This window comes from Halictus rubicundus, chromosome 12 (genome assembly GCF_050948215.1).
Source record: "Halictus rubicundus isolate RS-2024b chromosome 12, iyHalRubi1_principal, whole genome shotgun sequence".
Classification (NCBI taxonomy): Eukaryota; Metazoa; Arthropoda; class Insecta; order Hymenoptera; family Halictidae; genus Halictus; species Halictus rubicundus.
The window spans coordinates 9,614,081-9,641,467 of NC_135160.1; the positions used below are offsets into that span (position 1 = coordinate 9,614,081).

Below are 27,387 nucleotides of genomic sequence, written 5' to 3' on the forward strand. Positions count from 1 at the left end.
CGCGAACTCTCTGTCCTGCCCGTCGCTTCTGACGACAATAATGGAAGAATAATGAGACTTCGTTAGAACGCGAGGCGACGACGCGACGTTCCGACGGCGCGCGAAACAAAAACGGTGAATTATTAACGCGACCGCGCTGGATTCGCGAAGTATCCTTGGTGATTCCACGTGGAGCCGATCGATCATCGACAAACGCCCTGCGCAACTTAGGGTTTAGGTTACAGCTGCCGTAAACGAGCACGAATATTCTATGGTTTTTGTTAAGACAGTGTTTGCAAGAAACTCTAAGTTCCTCTTGAGCACAAGACGGGACCGGTAGAATTTCTCACGAGCATACGGCGGTTTTTACGACAAAAATAAGTAGCTGTAATTTGAAACAATGAAAATATTAAAAGTATTACTTCCAACCTATGAAACATATTAAGAAAGAAAATAGGTTTCTATTTTTCTCCAGTTTGTTGCAGTTCAGGTGGAAATTTTTTAGTTTGCATATAGAGCCGCTGTGTCTACTCGTTAGTTTCCCATCGTCATCAAATCTAAACAGCTTTTCCTGCTAAATACAAAATTAGAGAAAATATATACTTCATTCGTCTATATTTGAGTGACCCTTGTATTCTACTTCGTTCCGCAGAGAAATTAATATACGAACGAGACTGTAGTATTATTACCGTTCCACTATACATCAAAGAAACATATTGTGAAGCATCCTTTAACGCTTCTGTGGCAACTCCTACACAAACGAACTCGCGAGTTCGTTAATTCGATAATGATCTAACGCTGGCAACTTTGTCGGGGAACTCTTTGAGAGCGTTACAGCTGCGCTACTACTTCACTGACTAAAGTTGGATAAAATTCCACGTGTGTGTTCAGGTGACAATGAGAGGTAGGATCCTTTAATCCTTGTGTGGACAAGCAAAGGGTGTAAATCTCTGGCGGGCGAGCTGAAGAGTGTAAGTCAGAAGTATTAGCTGTGCAGAGAAACACATTGAAAGTCCAGGTGTTGGGTTTTGTCTCACTGGATTTATAAAATATACTTCACATTCTATTTTCGTATTATTTTGACAAAAATTTGTCTTATATTCATTTACTGCTAGAGAATTATTAGATCACCTCATAAATCGTGATATTTTTCAACGAACATGTGTTATTTGACATACTATTCAACTGAAAATAATAAACTGAAAATTTACAAGCATAATTATACACGTTCGAACTGACATCTCGTGTTATAACGGAGGCATTATTGTATTTACAAAAAATTGACTGATAAATGAGATTATTTAAATAACTTAAAAAATGAAGAACATATTTAAAGCACCAACTCTAAATTTCACTAGAAAAAAAAATTTAAATCCCTGGTTTTGAAGAAACAATAATTTTAAAATTATTTTAAAAATTATAAAAAGACGTAGCGTGTCCAAAAAATGGATATTTGGGGGTTTTTGTATGTTGTCCACATTTGGAAAAGTAGGAAATGGAAGAGCTAACAGTGCGGGGTAGCTATTTCACCGATGGTGGGTACCCGGTGCCTTGTTTTTCTCATTCCATGGGGATTTTTTCTGTCTAGTGGAACGGCCTGATCGCACGATGGTAATAAAGATTTCTGCTAGACATCGTTCAACCAGCGGAGGAAGTAGCCAGTTGACCAATGGCCCGTATGATGATTGGTCTACTCCTATACCTCGTTTGTGGTTGCAACCTCATGTGGTTCACTAGTTCACTAGCTGACCGTTCCATTTCGGTAGAGTCCGCTATCGTAGCAGAGCATTTTCTAACAGAGTCGGTAATTCAGAACCGTGTACAGAAAAATGCACGCAATGTCTGTACCAGATAGAATATGAGAGCGCTCATGCGCGGGGTTTTCCTATCTCCGCTATTGACAGTAGAACAGAACCTATACTCACTTTCAGCATGCTAAAAGTAAACGAGGTTCTGTTTCATGCTAAATGTGGTTATAATCTCTGTCTCTACTGACAAAAGTGAACACACAAAATCCTGGGCCTGAGCGCTTTCGTATCCTCTCTGTACTGATCGTAAGTTTGTGACTGCCGTCCATGGAGCTTTTCATCTAGGGGAAAATGTTTTACCGACCATCGGTACGGGATTACCCACCGTGTCGGTTCGCATAATTCTAAGCAGGGTTGTCAGACGTTAGAGAAGATGGTGCCTCGTCCTCTGAATGAGCTAGAAGTAGATCCAGCCAGTCGTGATCAGACACGTCAGACAATTCCTTCCGAAGAGCTTAGGCTCCGGATGATTTTTATTTATGGGAAAATTTAGTGGTTGAAACACGAAATAACATCCGAGGAATATACGCGTACTATCATGTTATGTTTATGGTATTATTTTAACATTCAATTTTCTTGGACAAAAGAATGTTATTCCACATTTTCGACTCAGATTTTCATGTCGATCATCCCTCTTCCGGTTGTTCCACCCTAGTATCGGAAACACCCCTATTTCCACGAGATATCGTGTTATTAGGGGCGAAGATACTTGAATGTAATGTTTAAGAAAAATGGCTCAAAAATTCATTGTTTATTTAGATACCTCTGTGCTTGTGCAAACCGCCATCGATCGCAGAGCAGAGACTGCAACGAAATTCGAAGCTGCATCCGCCAGATGGCCGCGATGCAGCCTGACAAAAGGAACGAGGGAAAAAACACACTACACCGGATCGATGTCGCGAGATAGGCTTTTACGAGACCCTGAGTAAATGGCCGCGTGATTTTTACATCGAGCATAAAAGCCTCGTGTGTACTCCATGCTCGCGTACGGTTTATTTGTCGAAGATGCCATAAAATAAAATGAGAAAAAGACAGCTCCTCCTCGAGGAAATCGAGGGTGAGAGGGAAAAGTTCACGATCCTCGTAAAACTGTCTCGCGGCGGGACGTCTTGTGATTAGATCGAATTTTAGGAGAATTACTATCATGGCGTCTCGTAGGCACCGCAAACACTCGCTTACGAAGCTGTGACGACTGAGGATGGCCTGGGAAGACATGACCTTTTTAAAGAGAGTATCGGAACGATTCCCAGCGACTCAATATGGCGACTGAAACCGAGGCTTGACACGTTCCCTGGCAATTTTCCACGTTTCACCAAATGTTCCTTGTTTTATCCACAGCGGGGATAAATGCAACCGGTAAGAATCGTTCGCTAGGCAATAATTAAAATGCTACAATTTTTGGTTTATAATATTATCTAACTGATTTCGCCAAGGAAAGATGGTTGAGAAATCCCTCCAGTGGCAAACTTAAAATAAATTTTGTAGAAAGGATCGTTGATTTTTACAAAACAGAATTGAATATGCATATATAATAAAGAAGGAATATTTGTGATGCAGAAATATAAATATATTAGCACTTTACCTACCGAAAACATAGTATTAGCTTTCTGAGTAACTACATTAATAAAAAAAAGGACGTTAATAATTTTTTTCTGAAAGTTTGATTACATTATGTTGCTGGAAATTATTTCTTGGAACGAAAGTATTGAAATAGCTATCGTAGAATTTATTAAGAGGCCGAGAAATTAGCTGTTACCTTGCGTTCTAAAAAGCTATAAAACAAATGTCAATAAAAAATGAATACTAAAGCATATTAGAAAGGTAACTGAAGAGACTACGCTCTGTTTATTTCACTTTTACAGATAGCATCAAAAGCGAGATAAAAGTTGAACGAATACTTTTCGAGCGAGCATGTCTACCGATAATCTAGCTCACCCAGTACATTCGACCGTTGAAACGCGAGGGAAAAGAGCGTCGGCGACGTTCAGCAGAATTGGCAAAGGTTAAACGCGCAATTAACAATTGTTCCGCTTAATCAGCCGTTTCCAGAACACCGTCTCTCTCTCTCTCTCTCCCTCTCTTTCTCTCAGAATAGGCACAGCAGCCACGAGATCTAAACTTTCTCCGGACTGGGAACAACGAAGAATCTTATCTCCCATCGCGATAATTAATTGCGACACCGTTCGCTCCCGCTGATACGAGCGGTCGTAAACGCGTCGTTTGAACGCTGAGAAGTATAAACGACGGCAATTAACGTGACGGTAACGATACCGATATTTTGATAGCGGACCTTCTGCTTCTGTGCCGTCGCGAATTGCGACTAATTCGAAATTAACATCGAGCCGACTTTAATCGCCGCTTTCATCGAGTGGACTACAGCAATTTGGAGAATCGCGATAGTTATCGATGCAGGGAAAAGTTTAATGAAGCTTTTATTCGGTTTGAACTTTCGCGACATCCTAGCGGCCGGGAACGAATTTCTTTCTTGCACCTGTGTGCTCGCGAAAGAATTTGTGAAAGCTCAAATACGTTCTTCTGGATACAAAAAAAAAAATTGTTATATAAAAAATTGTTTGGTTCCACAGATGTAGGCTCATATGTATGGAAAAATAACCGAAGACAATTCGTCGAGAAAGATGTCAAAAATTCAAGAAAATAATCCTGTACAGTCTTTTCTCGATATATGTCCCAAATATCTAGCCGATAAAAGTCACAGAACTATAGGACTTGAGTAGCCTCGGTCCTCGAGGAGTGGAGATAGTATCTTCTACCCGATATATGTCACTGGGTAGACCCGTGTTGTGGACAAATATCGAGAAAACAGCGTAGTTACGTAAAAAATGTACTTGAATCAATTCCTCGGACGTGCCAGACCAATTCTATACTTCAAAATACCTTGGGATACTTTCGGTTGAATATTTTTATCCTGCGAGCGAAATAAAATTGTTGCATTTCGACCGAATCACTCGTAGCTTCTTTACCACCACTCTTCGAACGGTAAAAGCAGCAAATATTTATCATCCCGAAGCGATTATCAGAACCGTTGAATCCGCGATTGAAACTAGTTTTACTCACAGATCGGTATGCCTCCGAGCGATACTTCCGATGAGAAATGGTTACGTACCTGGAACAGAAAACAAGAAATACGGTTAGAAATCTGAGATTCGGGAAATGACCATGAAAACGAACAGGATTTTCCCGGATTATTCCGCCTCCGCAAGGAACCCCGAGATCTCCGCTTTTATCTCCACGGAATATACGACTTCTGCTTAGGGTAACGCGAGTTTTCCGGAGAAGCTCGGCTCTCGTGGAAACGTTTAAGAAGCGTAATGCGGGAGGAAATATGAATGGATTTCTGCAAAGGATCTCCTTTAAAATTTCAATCAACGACGCGACATTATCCGCCGGCGATTGTTATCGACGAGGCGCGCCACGGAGGAGAATTAATTATCGGCCACGAATATTCCGTTAATGAGTGTTCGGGACGGGGGAGGGTGGCGCGCCACAGGGTCTTTGTCGAGGTTTTCGAGTAACGAGCAGAAACGCTCGAGGAGAAGCCGACCGAGTTACACGATTCCAAACACGGCGCGTTTCGCGACTTCGCACGATTGTTGTGACCTCCGTTTGCCACCGTTTTGTTCGAAGCCCTGAAATTAGACGACCACCGTCGTGCAGCACCCCCGACACTTCCGTTTCATTTTTCCACGGACGAACGTGTAATTACGGACGCGTCGATATACCGACTTTCGCGCGACCGTGTCCTCCAGCGGCGAGTACAGATTCGAACAAAAGGAACGCGCCAGAATTTCGCTCACTTTTGTCCCGTGGCTGCTCGTTAGATTTCAGAAATTCGTTTGATCCCATTTCGGTGCGGAAGTTTATCCCCTTTGTGAAATGTTCCAGTGGATTTTCTGAGTGGGCGCTTTGTGCGGTTCAAGTTGCTACTACGCAAAGTAAATCACGCTGCGGATTTTCATCGAATTAATGTGTTTTAGTGAATTCTTTTGTGCCCATTACTTACAGTAATCTTGTTCGCAGAAAGCAGCTGCATTTACTCCGGAAAGCTATGTACACGGGGCAGCTTGAATTTCAAAATTCGAGGAAATGTGTCGCAAAAGAATTGTAGAACAGAAGATAACTAAGTACTAAGTACTACTTATAATTTTTGTTCATATATGTGACTTATCCTGACACGTAATCATCCGTAAATTAAATCTTTTTCTTCGAGGAGATATAAATAAATGTCCTAAAAAAATAATAAATATTTTTCACTCCCACGTCCCTTTTACTTCCACATCGAACAGTGCAAGTTGCAACACAGTAGAAGCTACCAAAAAGTGTATTTCTCGATCCGTGCAACGAATCTATAAAATCATCAGACGGATGAGTCACGTGGGCAGGCTAATCCAAAAAAATTCCAAATGGAAAGTGCATTCGATTGCACTCTGTATTCCGGGATTTACATAGATCCATCGACGAGCATGAAATCAAGCTAGCAGAGATTTTCATTGGCTCAGCGGCTCGTCTCGCAGCAAAGCAGATAGTTATGTAGCGTGACGCTGGTGTGTGTGCGTTGCCTTGTACGTGTCTGTGGGTCAATGTGTGTCGAGCGTGGTTACCGTGTCGTGCATGGCAAACAGTCACGGATTAGTCTAACCGCGATGCTTCTCTTTGTAAGCAAATTAGGCGCGACTGCGCCTCTTGAATAACGATCCTGCTCGCGCGGTCTTAGACGGCCGACGAGATAAGAAATTTAATAACGAGATAAGCAGTTCAGATAAGTGAATCTTATATGATAATGGTATCTTCTGTTCGTACATAGAAGCCTCCCGGCTGCGAATTTCGTCGCTATTAAATATTAATGTCACTGCGATATATTTCCACCAGGAGGTTCCATATTTCAAAAGTATCCTTTCGCAATTGTAGCAGACGGTAAAATTATTCTGACACCTTGTTTCCGACACTGTTCTAGTTAATTTCGTTCCAAAGTGGCGGATTGCTTTTAATCGCTTCTGATAGGAGTAATTGGGTTGTAGAACGTTCAAATATTTTTATTGGAATCAAGGAATATTCCACGAGGAAGTTATGCTGCGAATATTTCCAGCGCTGGCGTAAGAGTTCAACGAACGAGTCTGCTGACTTTCTTCCTTCATTTTTCGAAAGTACGCTCAAAAACGTGCCATCAAGCTGTAGCAGTCAGCAGAAATAATAAATTGCTACTAGATAACGATCTGGTTATTAGTCGATCACTAATGACCGGGCTGCGGATTGGATGCGCTTGTAAGAGAAACGGGCTGGTGAAATACAAAAAAAAAAAAAAAAGAAAAATCCAGTAGAATTTAAGAATATCACGATTAGACTGCGAATTCTATGCATTTATGGCAAGAACGAGTATGTGAAATACAAAAAATTAGAAATATCAGATTTAACCCTCATCACTCGGATGGCGACTCTAAGGCGTCACTAAAAATTGCTACACTGTTATTTGAAACAATTTTCACACTGTACTGGTATCTGAGATGTTCATAAAAATTTTAGCGATGTAAGTACGAGTAATGGACGTTGTATGCATAAAAGCAAGTAAATTATGCACAATGGACATATTCTAGGTCAGAAGAAATGGTTTTAAAACAGCTCGAGTGCAAAGGGTTAAGGCTATTGTTACATTATTTCACCATCAAATTATTTAGGGAGGTCACCTACGTGATATTGTTACGTGGCTCCTGTTTCCTGTAACAAACGCAGAAAATTTTCATTTTTGCACGAAGATCCGAATGATGCGACTGTTTGCAGCCGCGGATCGAGCGGTGCGTACAATTTTCGAGAGCGATTACGGCGAATGCTCGGCGCAGTTATCGTGGGGGTAGAAGGGCCAAATTATCCTCGTGTAATGTATTAGTCGACCGATCGCGTGCTCCTCGGAATTCCGTTGCCCGATTCGTCCGTTTTCTGTCCGTTTCTGTCCTGTTCCGGCGCACGGTACATTCGCGTTGCGTGCCGTTTCGCGCTGGAAACGCGCAACACTCGCAATGGAAAACACCGTTTTCTTGTCGCGAGCCCACTCCGCGCGCGGCTCTCGTGCCGGCTCCCTTGGTCACGAAGTAGGTAATTAGAGTTTCACGTTAATTTATGCTCGCTGATTCGGAGTGCGACGCTCGGAGAACGCGGCCCCGCAACGTCCCCCGAATATCTTGCGACTATTTTCTGTCAATTTCTTTTCTTTCCGAAGAGCCTTTCAGTCTCCCTGACTCGCGATACCTTGCGATACTTTATGAAAATAACAAGAACGTGTCTGTCCAAATTTTAGCCATCTTTTTTTAGAATATATACCGAAAGAAATAAATTTGTTGCAATGATTATACTGATGGATGCGTCTTTACAATCTCAATATTCGTAAATTGAAAATATTAGTTGCAATAATTTCTCACGGATGCGTCTTTGCAATCTCGATACTCGTAAACTGAAAATATTAGAACCCGTCGGAATGACGGGTAAACGAAATAAGTTCCGTTTTGCGTAAAAAAATGCAATGCATGATAATTGTTGCAGTTTTCTTGTAAATATTTCTGACAGTCACACCTGCTGAATTATACCGCTTCCTAATAAGACTCGAGTTGTTTTGCAAGTTAAATCGAAGACTAGGAAAGTATGTTTCAGTCCACAATTATTCACAGCACTGTGTTCTCGCAGAATAATTACCATGCTAATTGGGAAAACCAGCGAGTTATCTTCCCCGCAAACAGATATACGTTGTCGTTCATTTTTCAAGAATATTTTAGAATTTGTTAAAATTACAACCGAGCATTGTACCGTATTATACAATTCCATCGTAAAGCATCTTCCGTTATAAGATTTTCAGCTGGGAGGAATTTTGTCTCGTGCATTGAGTAAATACAAAGCGAGCCGTATAAAATAAAAATCGAAATAATAGTTCGCAACAATAATGAAAAAAGAATCCGTCTATTTTGAGAAGCGAAGATCCAAATAAAGCTCAGACAAACAACAACAACGCTTTAAAGCGAACATGGTTGAAACAATAATATTATTTAAGAAGCAGTCTCTATATTTTAAGAAATAAAAATCTAAATAAAGCCCTAACAAACAGTGACGTGTTATTAACGGTTGGGATGAAGCACCGGGAATCCCGGGCAGCCATCGTTGAAAAAGGATCCAGTCAACAGGACCATCATCTCGTTAGATAAATGGCGGGAAACTCGAAGACAGGGAGGAAGAGCGAAAACGAACCAAAGGGTTGTTAGTTCTCGGGGAGACGTGCATCGAGTGCACTCGCGAAATTGATACGTGGCGTGATCGATCGGCCCTCGAGTCGCTCGCGAGAAAACGAACTTCGCAAGCTCGAAGAGATCGCCGGTAGAAACTTTCAGTGGAGGTGGCTCATTCGAGCCAGACCGGCTGCTTTAAAATTCAAATCGAGCCCGTGAAATAATGTCCGGCCCGCGAACTTTTCGAATAAACTCGGGATTAATTCCCGAGCGGTGGCGGGGCCGTTAATTACCATTTCCGATCGGCGACGGATCGCGTTATAACGAGAATCGGCCTCTTAATTTACGTGACACCAAGATATCCTTCGCCGATATTCCTTCGACGCGACCGCCAATTTCTGGCCGGACCACCAAACGGAAGTGCAACACTCGAAATTGCACCCCGGGAGCCGAAGCGTCGGGGAATCGATTTATCGGCGACCGAGATGCAAGAGTGCACACGTGACCGCACTCGGTTTCGCGAAAATCGCATTTCGCACCGTTGCTGGCGATTCTGCAGGTGAGAGAGATTAATCGGTCGACTCTGTGCTTCTCCGCGGCTACGAAACACAGTATTACCGAATATTTTTCGCAAACTATACAGGGTGAGTCTCGTAACAACACGACTTCAAATACAGTGATTTCTCTACATATGTCGCCAAGCCCTTGAGGATAAACGTCGCGGAATTATCCCCACTACCGCGGGGTATATCCCGTGAGGGGCCCCGAAGCTCGAGAGGCCTCGTAAGTTATTTCTTGAGCGAAACAAATTTTCAAACAAATTTTGCATGGTTTCCGGGGGACATAGATTACCGTAGTCTGTTTTTTGTTATTCTGCCTTCTTATCGTGAGGGTCACTCAGTTTTTTAAAATTGAAATGCCTAGTATTTTTATTTTAAAATTTGATTTCGGTTTTATTAAATTATTTCGTTGATTTTCACTTAACATGTTAACCAGTCGAAGAAGGTGTATATCGTTTCTAAAAGTTTATAATAAATGTAGAGGTTGGTGAACGTTTCGTTTTGAAAGCAGAGAGCTTACCGTTCTCTGAATCGTAAATTTCATCTACACACACGTAAATGGAATGATCGAATTTCACACGCATTTAAACGAAACCATAACCGCTTCGGGATGTACGTATTATATCCAATATGTATTCATGATATCGTAATCCTCTCAGCCAATTCCAGCTTATGGATCTCGAAGGAATTGAGACTAAAATAAATTTGAATGTGTTGGCAATTATGTATTGCTGTTACTATTACATGCTCGACTACCAGCATGGATTAAACAGGAACGAAACAAACAAGATACGATTCATATAAATAAATACACGCAGATACTTTAGTTATTCGTGAGTAGTTCAAGACAAAGTTAAACAAAATTATCGTTCTTCTTTCTAAGACGATTCTAGATACTGTTCACGATAGTAATTCTGAACTTCAATTTCCCCGACGTGCAACGTGCTAAACAACTATACACACAGTACAGAGTGCAATGTGCAGTGAATCATCTAAAAATAAAGTGAACTTATCTTCTATCAACAGATAAACATTGTAGGGAATCAACTGTCAGCAAATAGATATTATAGTGCAGTGCCGTACAGTGCACGTCATGTTTGGCTAAAACTCTTGAATACCGTATTCGTAAAACTTTTGTCAAGCAACAATGACGATGACGCTTCAGTTTCCAGAATACGCTTGAAAAGTTTTCAAAGAAACTTCCGTGACACCCTGTACGAACGTCTCGCGATACAAATATCGACACGATTCGTTACATCTCCAATTGTCTCCAATCTTGTACCTCACAATAGATGCACAAGTTACGAATTTAAATTTGAAGGTGCCGATAGTATGTCGAACAAGCTTCGCTAGCAGAGCGCCAAGGTGTGGAAATTGCTTTTGGAGTGTCGCCAGTAACATGTTGTAGCATAAACACATTGTTACAGGTCTCTGGTAGCGCTCGTTCAAAATGCTGCTCCATTTTTCGAGAGATTTCAGCTTTAACCCATTTTACACTACCATCCGTTTTTATTTTTTCACACATATCATACTTACTTTTCTAACGATAACGTATGCATCGAAATCAATATTACCAACGAATAGAGCATCTCATTTCAGAGAAACACGTGTCACGAAACAGACACAAAGGACTCGGTCGATATGTAAAAAAACTTTTTTAATTTTCATCCTGAGGACCGTACGATTAACCCTTTGCACTCGGCGCTATTTTCATTGTAAAACTAAATTTTTCTTCCGTCTTAGAATATTTTCATTTTATTCATACGAAACTGATCCGATTTCCACACATATAATATCTAAATGTTTAGTAATCTATTCAATACAAATTTCGTAATGTAACAAATATTTTGTAATATTTTTTGTAATCTTTTTGACATAATGCCACAAACATTTCTAGTGGTGTTTCAGAGTCACCAGTCGAGTGTAAAGGGTTAACAAAAAATCGTGATTAACAAAAATTTCTGTGACACTACAGAACAGTCTTCTCGTGGCTACCTCAGAGGCGACATTCGCCCGCAAATGATTAACTCTTCGACGGCGGAACCCGGGTCTATCCTGACCCACGGTATCAAAATCGACATTGAATTACTAAATTTCTACCGATGGAATTGAACGAATAATCTGCTACGTCAGGAATGTCAGAAAGACTGAACGAGTAAAAAATATGTAAGAAATATGCCAGAAATATCCTCAAAAATATGTTTTAAACGATTCATAGTTCAAGCCTTGAATGGTCTCGATCAATTTTGCAGTGGTGAAAACATGTCCGAGTGTTTCGGGACAGCCCGATAGAAGCAGTAAGCCAGTCACGACGGCCTCACAGTATTCTCTATCTCCCAAAAAGAACAAAAAAAAAAAACAAACGAACACTGTCAATATACCGAACAACCGAAAATTTCCGCGACAAGAAGCTACGAGCGCGAAAACAGGCGCCGTCGCGGCGCCAGCGGTAATCAGTCGCGTGTGCGAAACCGGTGTGCCTAATCGCGGTTCGAGAAATGTCAGTGTGAGGTGTACGAACCTTGGAACAGGTGAGACAGGAGGGTACCTTTGAAACACGTGCAGCCCATAATATATCCCATCATCGGTGCAGCGAGTAGTCAGCGGACGAGAGCGGAGGATCGAGCGTCACGCGTTGTCGAGCAACGATCGTGTAGATCGCCGGGACCGGAAGCGTGGCCACATCGCGAACCAAAACCGCACCGCACCGTACCGCACCGCACCGCGCCACAGCACACACAGACACACACCTCACCGCGTCGAATCCGCGTCGCGAACTGTCCTCGACCGGTTCGGGACCGTCGGTGAACGCGACTATTTGGTCACGGTAGGCTAACGGTGCGACGTGCACAAGTTCCACGGGCTGGCATCAGCCGATCGTCGATCGGCCGCGATCGCCGGAACTCGTTGTCCAATCGTTGCCGGTATCATATTCTACTCTTTTCTCTTTCTCTCTCTCTCTCTTTTTGTCTCTCTCTCTTTTCCTCTCTCTCGTTGCGTACATACGCGCGCCCGCGCCGTTCGTTCACGGGAACGCTCTGACGTCCGGCGTTCCAGGTGAGTCGATTGTTCTCGTGTCGTCCCTGGAGAGCGGGGCAAAGAGGGTTTTATTGTCGAGTGGTCAAGGTTCCCGCTACGAGAACCCACCCGGTGAACAGCGTCAAGGGTGAGAGTGAACGCGGTTCACAGAATTTCGGCGAACCGCTCCGTTCCAACCCTACGCACCGTTTCCCATCCGTTCCGGGTGCGGTGGCTAATTACCGGTCAATCTTTAAGATCGGAGTAAACAGTTGACCTAATCGGACAGTCTTGATGTAGGCGAGATGGGTGGGAGTGAACGCAGTTTGCAGAATTCCAGCGAACGGTTCTGTCTCAACCCCACGGTTCACCGTTTTGCTCAGGATCAGAGAGAAAGTGTACGGGTTGATCCTTAGAGTCGGAGGTCGGACTTAGGGTCATGTCTTCGTGTAGGGTAATAACCGGCTGAGTGTACAGGGTCGGCGAAGGGCGGTTTACAAACTTCTCGCGAACGTTCCAACCCCATAAACAATTTGACCTGAAACCGCTCGTACACAATGTTTACTCGATACATGTCCAAAACACGGGTCTAGCCACGGACATATATCGGCCAGGAGATTCTTTGATCCTCGCGATCAAGGTCTCTTGAGCTTCTTGGCCCTTCACGGAGACACCCCGCGGCAGTGGGGGTAGTTCTGGGATTTTTATCGGCTAAGCATTTGGGACATACATAGAGTAAACATCACGATTTTTTGTACGAATCGGGAACGATTTAATCCAGATTAAATTTACTATATTATCTATTATTTAGATAACTTTTATCCTAACGCTCATGTTCCGCTGATCAGTTCGGTTAATCGAGGTTCTATAGTCTTGTGAATATACACGATCCCAATTATATCCTGTTTGGTGTCATTTCGATCAAAAAAGAGTCGCGAATAAACCAGTAAAATTTACAAAGAGGAAAACAACAAAGTTTTGTACAATGAAAAACAACAAAGTTTTATCAGTGCATGAGTATGCTTGAATAATGAAGTTCTACTGAACCACTTCTCACGGGGACGTCTTTAACGGGTTCAGTATTGAGGACGATGATGAGAAGTTTGATGACACGTTCACAATGCCAGGTCAAAGTGGACTTGTGATTGGTCGTCCGAGGGCCGACGGTGTAACGACCGCTGATGTTACTGTGGCATCGCGTGAATTTCAGCGGTCAGTAACCGCTGACGGCGGCGGCAATCGTTTTGTTGATATACAACTTGCGTGGCATAAGTGTGTACGGTTGATTACCGCGGAATCCATTGGAGATACAGGGAGGCTTTTTATGGTAATTACACGGCGCACTGTGGCTAATTTTATAGACGTTGCGAATCCTTTTTTCCCAGTATTCACGCAAAAAGTAACCATTCATCAAGTCAAATGTCTTCGAATATGCCGTTAAACAAACGGTCTCAAGAAAACTGTAAGGTTACAGGTTTTCGACAAAATTATGTCTCTTAATGCTCCACTGTCAGTTTGTACTTGAGAGCGATTCGATTGTCTAGATTTGAAAGATTTAATTGAGTGCAATGATTACAAAATGCGGAATCAAAGAAGCTGAACGAAAGTTAAAGAGTTGAACGTGCGAACACTGTGATAATTCTTACTTCTTCGATCCTGTTTACCCTCCTTGTTTCTCTGAATTAATTGCTTCGATTTTATGGACACTTGATGGTCGCTTAATGGGCAATTAGCGTGCCAAACTAGTGTAAAAAAGATTTACTTCCGCCACGGAGCTCGTATCGTTTATATCCCGTAAGAAAGTTCTTTCGGTCTGTAATAGTTTCCAAGATAATCAACTTATAAACATACAACCAACCCTCCAGGTACGATGCAAGCAATAGCTATGCCCACCATAAACTTTTGTAAAAAGATCTGTGAAAACTTCTTCTATAGCACAATGTACAATACCATTCGTGCCGACGAAAGAGATTTTCACATATTATTGCTACTATAAACCAGTCTTTATTACTGTAATTGGCACCCTTTTTAATGCGCAATAAATTGTCTAGGTTTCCTACGAAATATTTTTCCCATACAAAAGCAGAACGCATAACCATCAAAGTGCATACAGTAAAAAGCGCAGCAACGGTAACGTTGATACTAAAGAAAGTAAAGTGATGCAAATAGGGGCGCTTTCGAACGTAATACTGATTCATTTGAATCAGCGGAGCATAGCGTTTATTTTAGAGAGATCACTTGACTTTCGCGAGGATAATGGACGATTGCAGGACGCGTCTAAGGACTTCGATAAATGTTTACAGTCGATAGAACTCGCTCCGGCGATCATGATAATCAAATCACACTAAGCAGGAAGTTTTCCTCTGCTGAGATCGTAAAACTTTTACTTGGCTCAGACCGGTCCAATAAATGAATATTCGTCGTGTACAACGCATAAAATCCAATCAAACTTTTATGCAGAGACAACGTTGTCCAGGTGCTGCTAGTCAAGTTTAATATGTGTTTAACAAATAAAATCATCAGTTAAAAAGTGCTAAAAAAGTTTAGTAAAATTAAGGAAAACTTTAAGTGAAAATGAAAATGGGGTGAAAATGGGGTACACTGTTTTCAGACTTTTCTAATCGGTCACTGTTTTATATGTCACCCTCCCATTTTCTCTACAAACGCATAAAAATCCGCATACGACACTGGGACCAAGCATTTTTCTACCCAAGATCCTCGGCTCCCCGAACGGGGATTAGGACAATCGTGAAACTGGGTTAAACACGAATTTTCTGTTTTTCATTTCTCGATCGGGACAAAGCCAATCTTGGAAGGGTGCGGAGACGTGTCCCTAGACAGACCGATTCAAGACCGGAGCCATTAATTTCAAGTATCCCCGGGTCCCGGGACATGTCGAGCAATTTCTCTTTCGCGGATGCGCAAGTTCCTTTTTTTTTTGTACTCGTTCCGCCTCCGGGAACTTTTATCTGTCCCAGAACAAGGCCGCTGTGATTTAATAGGTCAATATCAAGCCGGAGCCGATTTATGGGATGACTAAGTGCTGCGCCCGCTGATACGACAAACCAGTTACGCGCGAGTATCGCCGACACACGTAAGCGCGCGATCGGAGATAATGCTTCCCGATAAACAATGCATCGATGTCCGAGCACGTCGGACTTTTCACTTACCGACACTAGCCTCTGGCGGCGAAGCTTCTGCCTCGATCCTTCGGGGACGCGGTTTTATATGTTACCGATGGACAGTGCTTCGTTGTTTGTTTTAGCAGCGAGCTCTTCCATTTGTACAGTGAAAAAAAGTAGATTGGTGAGAAAAGAAACAGAGGTGTGGTAGTTGTTGTTTGTTAGTAGAACGCGACAGAAAAATCGGAAGGATTTAAAGGGACGTCGATACAGGATTTTGCAATTTATTACAATGATTAAGGAAACGATTTTTATTTGGTACCTGCACGATGTCGATGTAGAACATTTTTATTTTGCAGGGAAATCCTGTTTGTTAGATTTTGGAAATTATTGAACGACTAAGCTGGAGATTTTTAAATTAATTTTTTAAGAGAATGTTTTTAAGCTCTGCTTTTAATGCGACATTAAAAATTTTATTCCGGTCTCGTTTAATGAAGCACACCAACAGATTATTTCAGGTTAGGTTACTTATTAGTTTTTTTTTGGGATTGTTGTTTGAAAGAACATTGCGGAACTGTGTTTTAGCGTCAGTCATAAAAAATTTGATCAAGATCTGTTCCAATGTAACACAACCGTTAAGAATTAAATTCGTAGGATTCCAGTATGTGGAGTGTTCAGAATTACGCCTCTATTTGTGCAACATAACATTCGAAAGTACATTCCAACCTGGATGGGAAAACAGACTTTTTAATATTTAAAAAGTACTCACTTGTAACGAGCTCGAAAGTGGCGTGGAACTTTTAAATTGAATCCTAAATGATAAAAGAATAACGAACTCTCTCACGAATTTCATTGAAGTTAACATTTAACCAACCCACCACTCTGTTTAATTTTTAAGCAACCACTCAAAAGGGCAGTACAAAAAAAATTACATTCCTGGTAAAATATATACGATTAATTTGCTACAACGACGTATGCGTCTTCATTTTTATAAGGTATAAACTAGTTTGTATTTGCTATGTGAACACAAACCAGATTGAATTTTAACAAGAATATGTCTCGGTTAATGCTCTCCATTTTAGAATATATTTCTTAATAATATAAAAACGTACTTTTACTGAAATGCTCAATAGGTTCAAAAATATATTAACACAGTTAACTGCAGGGGTACAGAACGACAATTTTTCTATCAATTTTGCTGATCAACTTCTAAATCAATTTCCTCGTGATGAAAATTGACCCACTTAATGATTTTACGTAATGTAAAATATTGATTTAAAGTGTGAGATTTAGTACGAGGTTTAAGAAAAATAATTTCCACAGATCTATTAAGACCCATTTCCATTAAAAACTGCATCCTCCCAAATTCGATTTTTACCGAGACAAAGTTCCAGAAACTAACAATTTTTAAAAAAGTATTCAAAGCGGGATTCAGCCGAAGAATTCAACCGTACTGTCGTTTGCCTCGAAGGAACGGAATAATATTCAGGTTAATTGAGCGTAGTCGGAAATCGAATAGCTCCGCATCAAAGTAACAGTAGGTTCAAAGATACAAGACGTGTCGCATCAATCGCGCGACAGAAGTTTCATTCCGGGCCGCATGAATTATTAAACAGCGACGATTAGGGAAGCGGCCTGTAGAGATCCGGGCACGATTGAAACGGATCGCGGACGTGCCGCTGCACTCGCGCACGTGAAAGTGCAACGGGGAGGGAGATTCATTATTCACCGGGGCGGATCGATCGCAATAAAACTGTTACAACATTTAATAATCGTCTCGCGTTCGGTAGCCCGAGCGCACACGTTCTCGCTCGTTCTGGACGGCCTGCAGCACGGGCACCGTTACGCCGCCGATGGAAACTATGGCCTGCGGAACGCGCGGGAATCGATAAAGCCGAGTTCAGAATCGACTGCGAGGCACGAGGAGACTGCCTTTAAACGTCCGCTGTTCGGATGTCGAAACAATAAGCTCCAACTTGCAGAGAAAAAAAAAAAAGTACAATGGCCTTTGTTACGGGGACCGTGCGCACGGTCAAAAATCGATTTGACGCGTGTATTTTCATGAGCAAGCAGTCGCGCGGTTTTAAAACGACTTGGGCACAGGTGTACCAACACACGACAACTATTCCTCTAACAATCGACAAAAGTCTCATCCTTTTTTATTTAAGGATATTCTGCCGAAATCGGCACGATCCTACCGGAAAAGAATGGACCTTTGGAAATATTTTTATCTCTCAATAAGTATACTCCTCAAACCTCGAGACAGGTATGATAAAATTTACACAATTTTACGTCTCACTGTTGAACTATTAAAAATTCCCGAAGAGAACACATTCTTCAAGTGGAGAACTGGAGGTGATTTCTTAAGAACATTTTAAATTTTTCAGTAAAGCAAAATTTATATAGAAACTACAGCTCAGTAGACACTTTTTTAATAGCAAGGTCGATTTTCGAGATTTTTAAAATTGTCTACACGAATAAAAATAGTCTACATCTGTTGCACGATTCAAGGTACACAAGTGTAGATACGAAACTGGAAGAGAAATTTTTTAAACAAATATCTAAGAGTCTCAGCTTGGTTATCGCGATGGTATCGCAATCTGATAAATCTAGATAAAACATGTTGTTGTGTTCCGCGGGTATTACCGATAGCAATGAAAAATTGTCAGGGTAAAAACGAGCTACTTTCGCCCGTGCTTTCGATGCGAGCGATCGCGCGTTGCGAAAGTCATTTTAATCGATATCCGAGTCGACGAATGATAACCATCAACTATGGGGCCATCACGCGACGAGGAAAAAAAATTGCAGTCCACGGAATCGACCGAGCATGAACAATGTCGATACACGTTGCGTGTCCGGCGTTCTGACTTTGTTACAGCTGCATCCTTGTTCTAATTTGTTCGACATTGAACAGCGTAGAAAAAATAGAAATCTGCTACTTAATCCTCTCGTCGTTATAACTTGCTGCAGCCGGTTATAGTCGTTCCATAAAATTACAGGAAACATATTTTTTAAAGCGCTGAATTAGTCCCTTCGCGAACAAGAATCTACAAATTTTGCCTAAGTTTTAAATTTACACATTTTGTCTAAGTTTTAAATTTACACATTTTGTCTAAGTTTTGAATTTACAAATTTTGCCTAACCTTGCTGAGAATCCGTGGAACCTGTAGAATATCCTGAATTCAATACACAAACAGAAAAACAGTTACAGCGTGCTCTAGTAGCGCTAGACGACAGTACTAAATAATCTAGCAGCTAGTTCTAACGAGAATGATAATTGTAAAATGACAGCAAAGAGTAATTCTCGTGTTATTGATTTCTAGCGTGGTGAAACAATCTAACAAATATTTTGTCAGCACGAATTGGAAAGCACACGTGAACGGTTGTTTCTGTGAAAATGAAACAGAGTATGATATCGACGAAACGAAAAATTGTTTTACAGTATCAACATTCGTGCTGTGTACTGCGAGGCAAAATAATAAAGTATAGTTAATAAAATAATAATAAAATAATAAGTTATAATGTTTTTATTTGGTTTCAAACACAACAAAAACCCCCAGTCGGGGAAATAAACATTTCCGTTTTTTCAAATGTCAGTTTTCACTGTTTCATCATTGTTTATCGACGGATAACACGAGGGGGCGACATTACTTCTCATACTTATTAAATACTGTTCCAAATTCACACCGAAACTAATTTGAAATATGAAAGGAAACCTTGTAAATCACATTCAACGGGCAAACCGGTAAGACTGCAGGAAAAGTAGATAATCTGTTGATCGGAAAAAAGATGTGGAATTATCTGCACACGATTATAGCTCGGCTAATGGCGGACAGCGAATAAAACACGAGTTGTAGCAGAGGCGAGGCGTACACGGGACCAGAAACGGCGTCGATTAGAGACGCGTCGAGCAAACAAGATATCAACGAGCGCACACGTTGCCAGGGATTACGCGACTACGGGACTCCGCTCGTGTTTTACAGTGCTCCACGGTCCGTACGAGCGCCGGTTAATTATCTTGATTACCGGCAGCCATTTCTGCTTAGAATTATTCGTCACGGTGCGTTCGCGGGACGGAAGGGAAGCGGATCAACGGAGGGATTGGACAGCGTGTACGCGTGTACGCGAGAGCACGGCAAATACGTGACCGCTCCGTTTATACGCTGTTAATTATTCTCGCGTAATTTATACGCGAGCAGACGAGCCCGCGACCACGACCCGTCGAGGCTAGCTATCGTCGCAGAGCGCCGAAAATTGCCTCGAACACGGCGAGGCTCCTCTCTGAAAAACACTTGACCCGGGTCGCCTAAGCAATTTCCAGGGAAAAGCTCCGGGTTTCCGAGGACGCGACATCTGACGGATCATTCCGCACTCCGAAGCGAGCCGGAAATGTGCAGTGACATTTTCCCGTAGAACGAACTACGAGCCAGGAAAAAATTCGGTCCAGCTACGGCGTCTGACCGTGACCCACTGATTCTACTTACAGCTAATAACGACGGCGTCAATTGCTCTGCATTTTTCCTACTATTCTCTTGGGTTCTATTCGCCTCGCGTGACTGTGCATTTTAAATGCACAATCAAATTTTGTAACTGGGAACCTAACCCTGACCCACCGATTCTACTTATAGTTAATACTGATGCTGTTAATCACTCTCCGTTGAGGTTACTACTCCCTAATCGTCGGTTGAGGTTCTATTCTCGTGAACGTTATGATTGGACTGTGGATTTCTATGCAAAATCAAAATTTTCTAATATGGAACCTAACCCTGACCCACCGATTCCACTTACAGTTAATATTGATGCAATTAATTCCTCTACGTTGATTTTACTATTCCCTAATCGTCGGGTCGGGTTCTATTCTGCAATTGTCCCGTTTAGGTTCTATTCAAATGCTGTAACTAGGAACTAGACCCAGACCCACTGATTCTACTTACAGCTAATACTGATGCTATTAATTACTCCACGTTGATATCACTATTCTCTGATCGCCGGTTTGAGCTTTATTATCGTGGAAGTGAAGATTTCCTACGAGGGAACATCACATTTATAGTTGTTGATGCCATTACCGCTCGAGTGTGTGGTCCGCTTGGGGAGCAGCTGTCTCGCCATTATTTGTAATAATACCTTGCCATTTATGTGGTATCTCCACTATAGTGTATGATACGTTATTATAATCTACACTATAATATTATTATTAGAGTGCGGATTTTATGCATTAACGACTACAACGAATTGCCGTTTACTATCATTTAAAACGGAAGAAAAATGAAAATAATCGACGAATATCACCACGTTATTTTCAACATGTTCAAATGATTAAAGAAATGTTTAATTGGCTCTTGCCTCTTGCAATCACTGTAAAGAACATTTATTTTGCAGAAAGATCCACCGTCTCATTATTATAATACGCACCATTACAATTTGTTTTCAGAAATTAAAATCTAAAAAATTAAAAAACTAAAAAATTGAACTTAAGAGACCTCTTTACCTGGCTCATCGTTCAAAGAATTCTCGAAGGACGCATTAGGTGATAAAAGAATTTTAACGAACTTCCATCTCCATGGTTACGAGGAATTTTCTGTTCGACGGTACACGTCGTGGGTGACCTCGCGTCATCGGGCGATAATGCGCGTCAGAATCAGGTGCGCGGGACTAAATCGGCAGGGAAAATAAAAATAATACGCATTCGACGTGGAGCAGGGTGACGGATCGAGTGGCGGTAGTTAAATCGGCCGCAGCGATGATCGGGCTCGTCGAAATCGTTTTCCTCTCGTGCTGTCTGAACCGGCGCGGACCTGTTCCACTAGCCCTGTCGCGGCTGAGTTACGTTTCACTACTGGGACCGAAGCGAACCCCCACGAGGTTAGAATTATGGCTCCGGCCGGAACTTTCCCGCCATGAATCCTACCCTTTTGCTGGACCTGCCTGCGACGAGATTTACGAAAGGCCTGCTGGATATTATTTTCATTCTTCTGTGACAATGAGAGATCGTCATGAAAATTGCCGTACGTGCCCGTGACAGTTTTGACGTGTATTGCGGTGTTTCGTTTTTGTTAGATCCGTGCACGCACCGTTCTACGATCCGCAGAATCATTCCATCCCTCCGTGAAATAGAAATCGAGGGGCACAATGGATGCTGACCATTGATTTTTAACGCTGGGGGATTATACTGGATAGATCAGAGTGACCCACTTTTTATTGAAAACGTAAAGCTGCCTCCAAAGTTATTGGATTAATTGAATTTTCTTGCGGTCGACTGCATACTTAATCATTCTGTATCGATATCACTATTCTCTGACCATTTTGTGTTATGTTGTTGAGGAAACGATGATACATTACCATTGGAATTTTTAACGTTAGAAAATTTCTGATAACAACGTTTTTCTAATTTCCGTAAATGTGAAAGAAAAAATTAGGAACCAGTCATTTTGACGGGTTCGGCAGTTCCAGTGTGAAAAATGTTGCTGTAAGTGGAATAGACCGACTTTGGTCAGACACGGCGGAAAAATTGTATTTCAATTCGAGTTGACTAAGTTCGTTAAAGTTTTTGCAGCTTGAAACATTCGTGAGAGGACGAGATTTGTTGCAAACATGGATTTTGAATATTTAACGTTGGGCTTGATCTACATGATCCACTTCGGTTCGGAAACGTGAAGCTCCGGCAGAAAGTAATTAAATAAGTTGACTCTCATTGCGCACTGCAACGGGGAACATGCTGTTTAATAAAATATAAGTTAATCACTTTGATTGTCCGAGAGATAAAAATGGACATTACATAATAATTTAGAGAAGTTAAACGAAAACGGAAAAGCGAGATAAAATCTTATTGTGGTTGCTTTTGCTTTTGAGAATATTCAGTTTGAGGTGCGCGTGCTATTGAATAGAACTTGGCTAACGATCTGATCGTTAATTACCGTTTCTACTCGCAGCTCGCAGGAATGCACGCGCGTCCGAGGAATGTTCATCAGCGATTCATTCGAAAATGAAGCTGCGTATGAAAAAATGCTGCTCCACATTTCCACTTGTTCTCTCATGTATATTCATTCGTCAGATTAACTCTCGTAACGACGCTAGTAAATCTAATTCTCTGTGAAATTAACGAGAGCGTAAGAGTAACGAGATTCTTATTGTAATGCACGAATGAATGAACTCAATTAAGGATTTCCTTAATAGTCATTAGTAGTTTTCAGTTGGGAACAAAATTCTAGTTATTCTAACAACTTCGGTATCTTCTTTTTAGGATCATTATCGGGAAGCAAATTATTAAAATTATTTCTGATATACTGCAGTTACCGAAAAACCTGTTGAAGGATGAGATTCTCGATCAAATAATGTCAAACGATGGCATAATAATAAACTACGCAGTAGTGAACAATGTAAAAGGAAACTCGACCAGAACTGTCAATACAAGCAAACTGGCTTACAGTCCCTCTGTTAATAAGCAGCGAAAATCCAATATTGGTTGACTATAGTCGTCGTTAGATGCTGAATAAGTTCCGAGTGAATCGAAAAAAAAAAAAATTGCCTCACGAAGTTGGAACGGCTCTTAACGAAATGCACTTCGCTCCAGAAGGGTTCGAAACAAACTTAATTGCGTTCCGTGAGTCGCGGCAAGAATTTTAACAAGGACCGCCGCAGGAATATAATTCCGGGCTCTCACGAAACATATCGTCGCGGGAAACACGAGCGAATCACGGAACACTCGACGAAAGAATTTACATCGGGCGCAGGCAGGCAGGCAGCGGCAGCGACAGTCGGACAAAAGAGATTCTAATCGATAATCGATGGGGAACCGTGCCGCGGGAGAATCGAATTCGGAAAACGAAGAGAACGCGGAGGAGTGATGAATGGCCCCGGCCGACAGATAAATCGGCGAAACTTTTCCTCGGACGTTGCGCTCGCCTCCGCGAAAATCGTACAGCGTACGTGGACCCGTCGACAAACAGGGATCCTCCCTTGGCCGCCATGTCCGTTCGATTCGTCGGCAATGCCGGACCTAATGAAATCCATTTTTCGGTCTCGAGTAATGGCTCCCTATCGGAAATCGATCAGCAAAATCGGGTCGCGGTTTTCATTCGGAAATTTTCCTAGCTGATTATAGAATGATTGCATTCATTAGGAACATTATCCCGCGCGCGGTGATTTTCGTGCCTTTAACGTGCTGCGAAACTTGCCATCATCCCTTTGATTAATCTGCTTCGGCGAATATTTCGGGAACCATTAGCGGCACACAGAAAATTCAAAATGTGGCTCATGTATATTAAACTGTGAAATATTACTGTACACATGCAGCAAAAATTCGTTTCGCGAGATATTTGCAGGTTTTCATCAAAATGTTAAAAGGACACGGATAAATTGGAGTTTTTATTTTACTCTGCAATTTTGAATATTTCTATGCAACATATCTCTTTATATCGGTACATACAGACGTGCAAAACCAGCGACAAACGGGGAACGGTGCTAAGTAGAAACAGTCAGCCATGCGCAGCCAGGCATGTATAAATTGTTGATTTAATTACTTTAGAACCGTTTTCTCTGTTTTTCTCTTATAGTAATTACTTTCGTACGAATAAAGTCTCCGAATAAATTCAAGCAACTCTGAAACATACACTTTTCTATCAGACGATTGAAAATGAATTTATCACGGTCCGAGGGAAATTGTTTCTCGTCCAGCCGTCAGCAATCTGTTTGATCCGACACGAGGCTGAGGGACGATAGTCCTCGTCTCGAGGGACGAGAAATAAATTTCGACAAGATTGAATAATTTTTCTCGCCGCGTCGAAATCTGTATTCAGCGACACGCGCGGCAAATGAGTTTCGTCTCAGCGCCGCGGAACAAATGCGTCAACGTCTGCGAGCCGGGGGATGAAAAACACAGAAAGAGAGAGGGAAAAAAAAGGAAGCGTGTCGCGATGTTTATTAACGCTTAGCGCCCCGCGGAAAACCGGGTCAGAATGGGAGGCTAGCTCGTTATTCCGAAGGCACATTTTTTCTTTCCACTTGTTGAAATCCAATAATTCTTAATTGGGTCGTAACACTAACACACACCGGCGAACGTCATCGAGCACGTCGGGATCCTATTATTCTACCAATTGGCTTTGCTGTGGCGCAGCGGTCGCCGATCAATTCGGAAATTACAGAAGTTATGAGACCCTGTTTGATAAACTAGTTACTTTGTGGTCCAATTGAAGGATCCGTATCCCTGTCTGCTCGTGTCTGCTAATATCGGAATTTTTTATCATGATATTACACAAACTTCACAAAAATATTTCACATGATATCCAAGAGAAAGATGATACACGTTCCTAAGGCAACATTATTTTGCAACGGTCTGACACGTAAATTATTTTTATTTTAGTCATTCGACGCAACCCATATTGTAAGCGTTTTTATTTTTGCTAAAATAGTATGGTATCGGAAATATTCTTTGACACCAGGTGCAAACGAATAGAAGAAATGATATATAGCATTACATATTATTTAGCTATATATACTATATAATTATTTACTGTATACTATTTAGCATTTTCCAGAAAGCAAGTTTTCCATCCGCAGTCTATAATAAATTGCAAGATATTGAAATAAATAACTGTTTCAACTAGTTTCTAAATAGCAGACCATCAGTAATAGAACAATAATGTACATTGTATGTAATGAAAATGTCCAGTGCTTTCTTACATGGTTGATAAAATGAGTTAAAGCGAATATAGCGTCGGAAAAACGAAATGACAAGTTAAGGTTTCTTCGGCGCTCTATTAATCGACGTTCAATCTTTTCGCGTATAATATTCTTCTTTTTCCAGTATAATGTTCGTCTCGATACCCTCCACGAGATTCCCATTCGTTTTTCGTATACGATAACGTAATTGAGGGTCCCCCAATTATTCTGTTCGGCTCGTAAAGCTTGGAACGAGCGCCAATTAATCGGTGAATAAAACCGGGGCCTGGTTTTTTCTCGACCGCGTACGCGATTCTCGTTTTTTCCATCGGTTCTCTACATCGACGTAGGACGTTGGACGTCCCGCGACGTCGGCGTTTCATGGAAACTGGCAAATTGCCGTCATTGCGGCCCTTCTCGGCCATACGAACCAACGAACGAACGAACGAACACGAAACGCCCCTTTCCGTGTTTTCCTTTCACTTCATTCGCTGGCCAGCTCCCTTTTTTTCAACCCCGAATATTTTGTTCCTTTTTGCGAACCCCGCGATACGACGCGACGTTAAATTAATTTCCTGGCAACCAGGAAATTCACCCTACCCCGACACCCCGTAGACAAAGACAGCTGGGGTCTGTAGAAAAAATTGTCTAAATAACACTTAAAAGATTGATGATATACGGTTTAAATTAATTAATGGACACTTCCGTCATAATATATCACTGTTGTCGGGGTAAATATATTTTACTTTATTCTGCTCTGTTTCATTTATTTTGAACTTTATAATACAGGTAATCGTTATATTTATAAGCGGGCGACATTCATAAATTCATTTAGTCGGTTTATTTATTTACATTTTTCCGTCTCACTGTTTTCATAAATGCATCAAATCCGCAGTTCAACGATGAGGTAATAATTATACTTCATCTCAATTCGGAAAATATTTCTCAGGTATTAAATAGAATATTATGGTCTTATATTTGTAAATTCGTGCAAGGCGAGGAACCGTGATACCCGTAAATTTAATTCGAGTGTAAGCACGATTATATATCCACATGTAGCAAACGACATCATTAAAAATGTTCATTAAAATAAAATTTCAAAACACGTTTTTCTTTACAAGAAGAAATGCGCTGAAAATATAGACGAAAGTTTTATGCTACTCTTTACGTTACCGAATTAAGGTCTCATTTGAATCGACAGCTAATAATGCCACCATTAAAACGCAGAAGAAAAAAAAAATAAGAAAATAATGCGATCATATTTTCTCCAGACCCATTCGCAGGAGGAACGGTGTAAAATAGAAATGAATAGAAATATGTCGTCGAATTCCGAGCTGGACGGTCGACCGAAAAATTCGGGGACGCTGCGCGTGACAAATGATCGACAATCGACGAATATCGTGGCCGGGGATCGATCGCGGCAGGCATGCGAGTCGGGCTGGCTCGTGGGACCGGGAACGAGATGCAATTTATGCGACGGCCGTGCTGCATCCCTGGAAACCGGTCCGCGGCACGCAATTTCGAAACCCTCGCAGGCCTCCTCGAGACTCATCGGCCCTTGCAACGTAATATCCAGCGGCATCTCGACTGCGTTTTATCAACTGGATATCCGCGAGACCGATGCGCATAGATGGTTACGCAACGCGCACGATGCGAAAAGTCGTCCGACCTCCGCGTAGACGCAGTATGCAGATGCAATTCCGAGAGCGCGTCACGTTTTCGTTTTATGCGAGTGTCCCGCCGATTTAGAGTCAATCCGGTCGCGTGCGGTACATACGCCGGACAGTAAAACACCGTAACGAACATAAACGCGCGGTCGAGGCACTAACTGCTTACTGAGGGTCGGTGCAACGTCGCCGGATCGATAATGTTGCTTTTTAATGGTTCCCTTCGGTGCAACATTTTATTTAGACGGAATTTTAACGCCGAGCACTACACGTGGCTAATATATTATAAAATTGAATTTGCTTAGATTTTATTTCAATTTTTATAACAACGCGTGCTGGAATGAGGGAACTCA

General features: G+C 41.7%; 1 protein-coding gene and 1 long non-coding RNA gene across 10 annotated transcripts in view; both read right to left on the reverse strand.

Moving 5' to 3' along the window:
• The window catches only part of LOC143359657 (phosphatase and actin regulator 2), a 349,047-nt gene that overhangs the window by 150,215 nt on the left and 171,445 nt on the right, over nt 1-27,387 (reverse strand). The window lies entirely within an intron of this gene.
• The window catches only part of LOC143359675 (uncharacterized), a 106,075-nt gene that overhangs the window by 53,760 nt on the left and 24,928 nt on the right, over nt 1-27,387 (reverse strand). Inside the window, exon 3 of the long non-coding RNA XR_013083147.1 lies at nt 12,092-12,653. This is a non-coding gene — a long non-coding RNA (uncharacterized LOC143359675). The remainder of the gene's footprint in view (nt 1-12,091; nt 12,654-27,387) is intronic.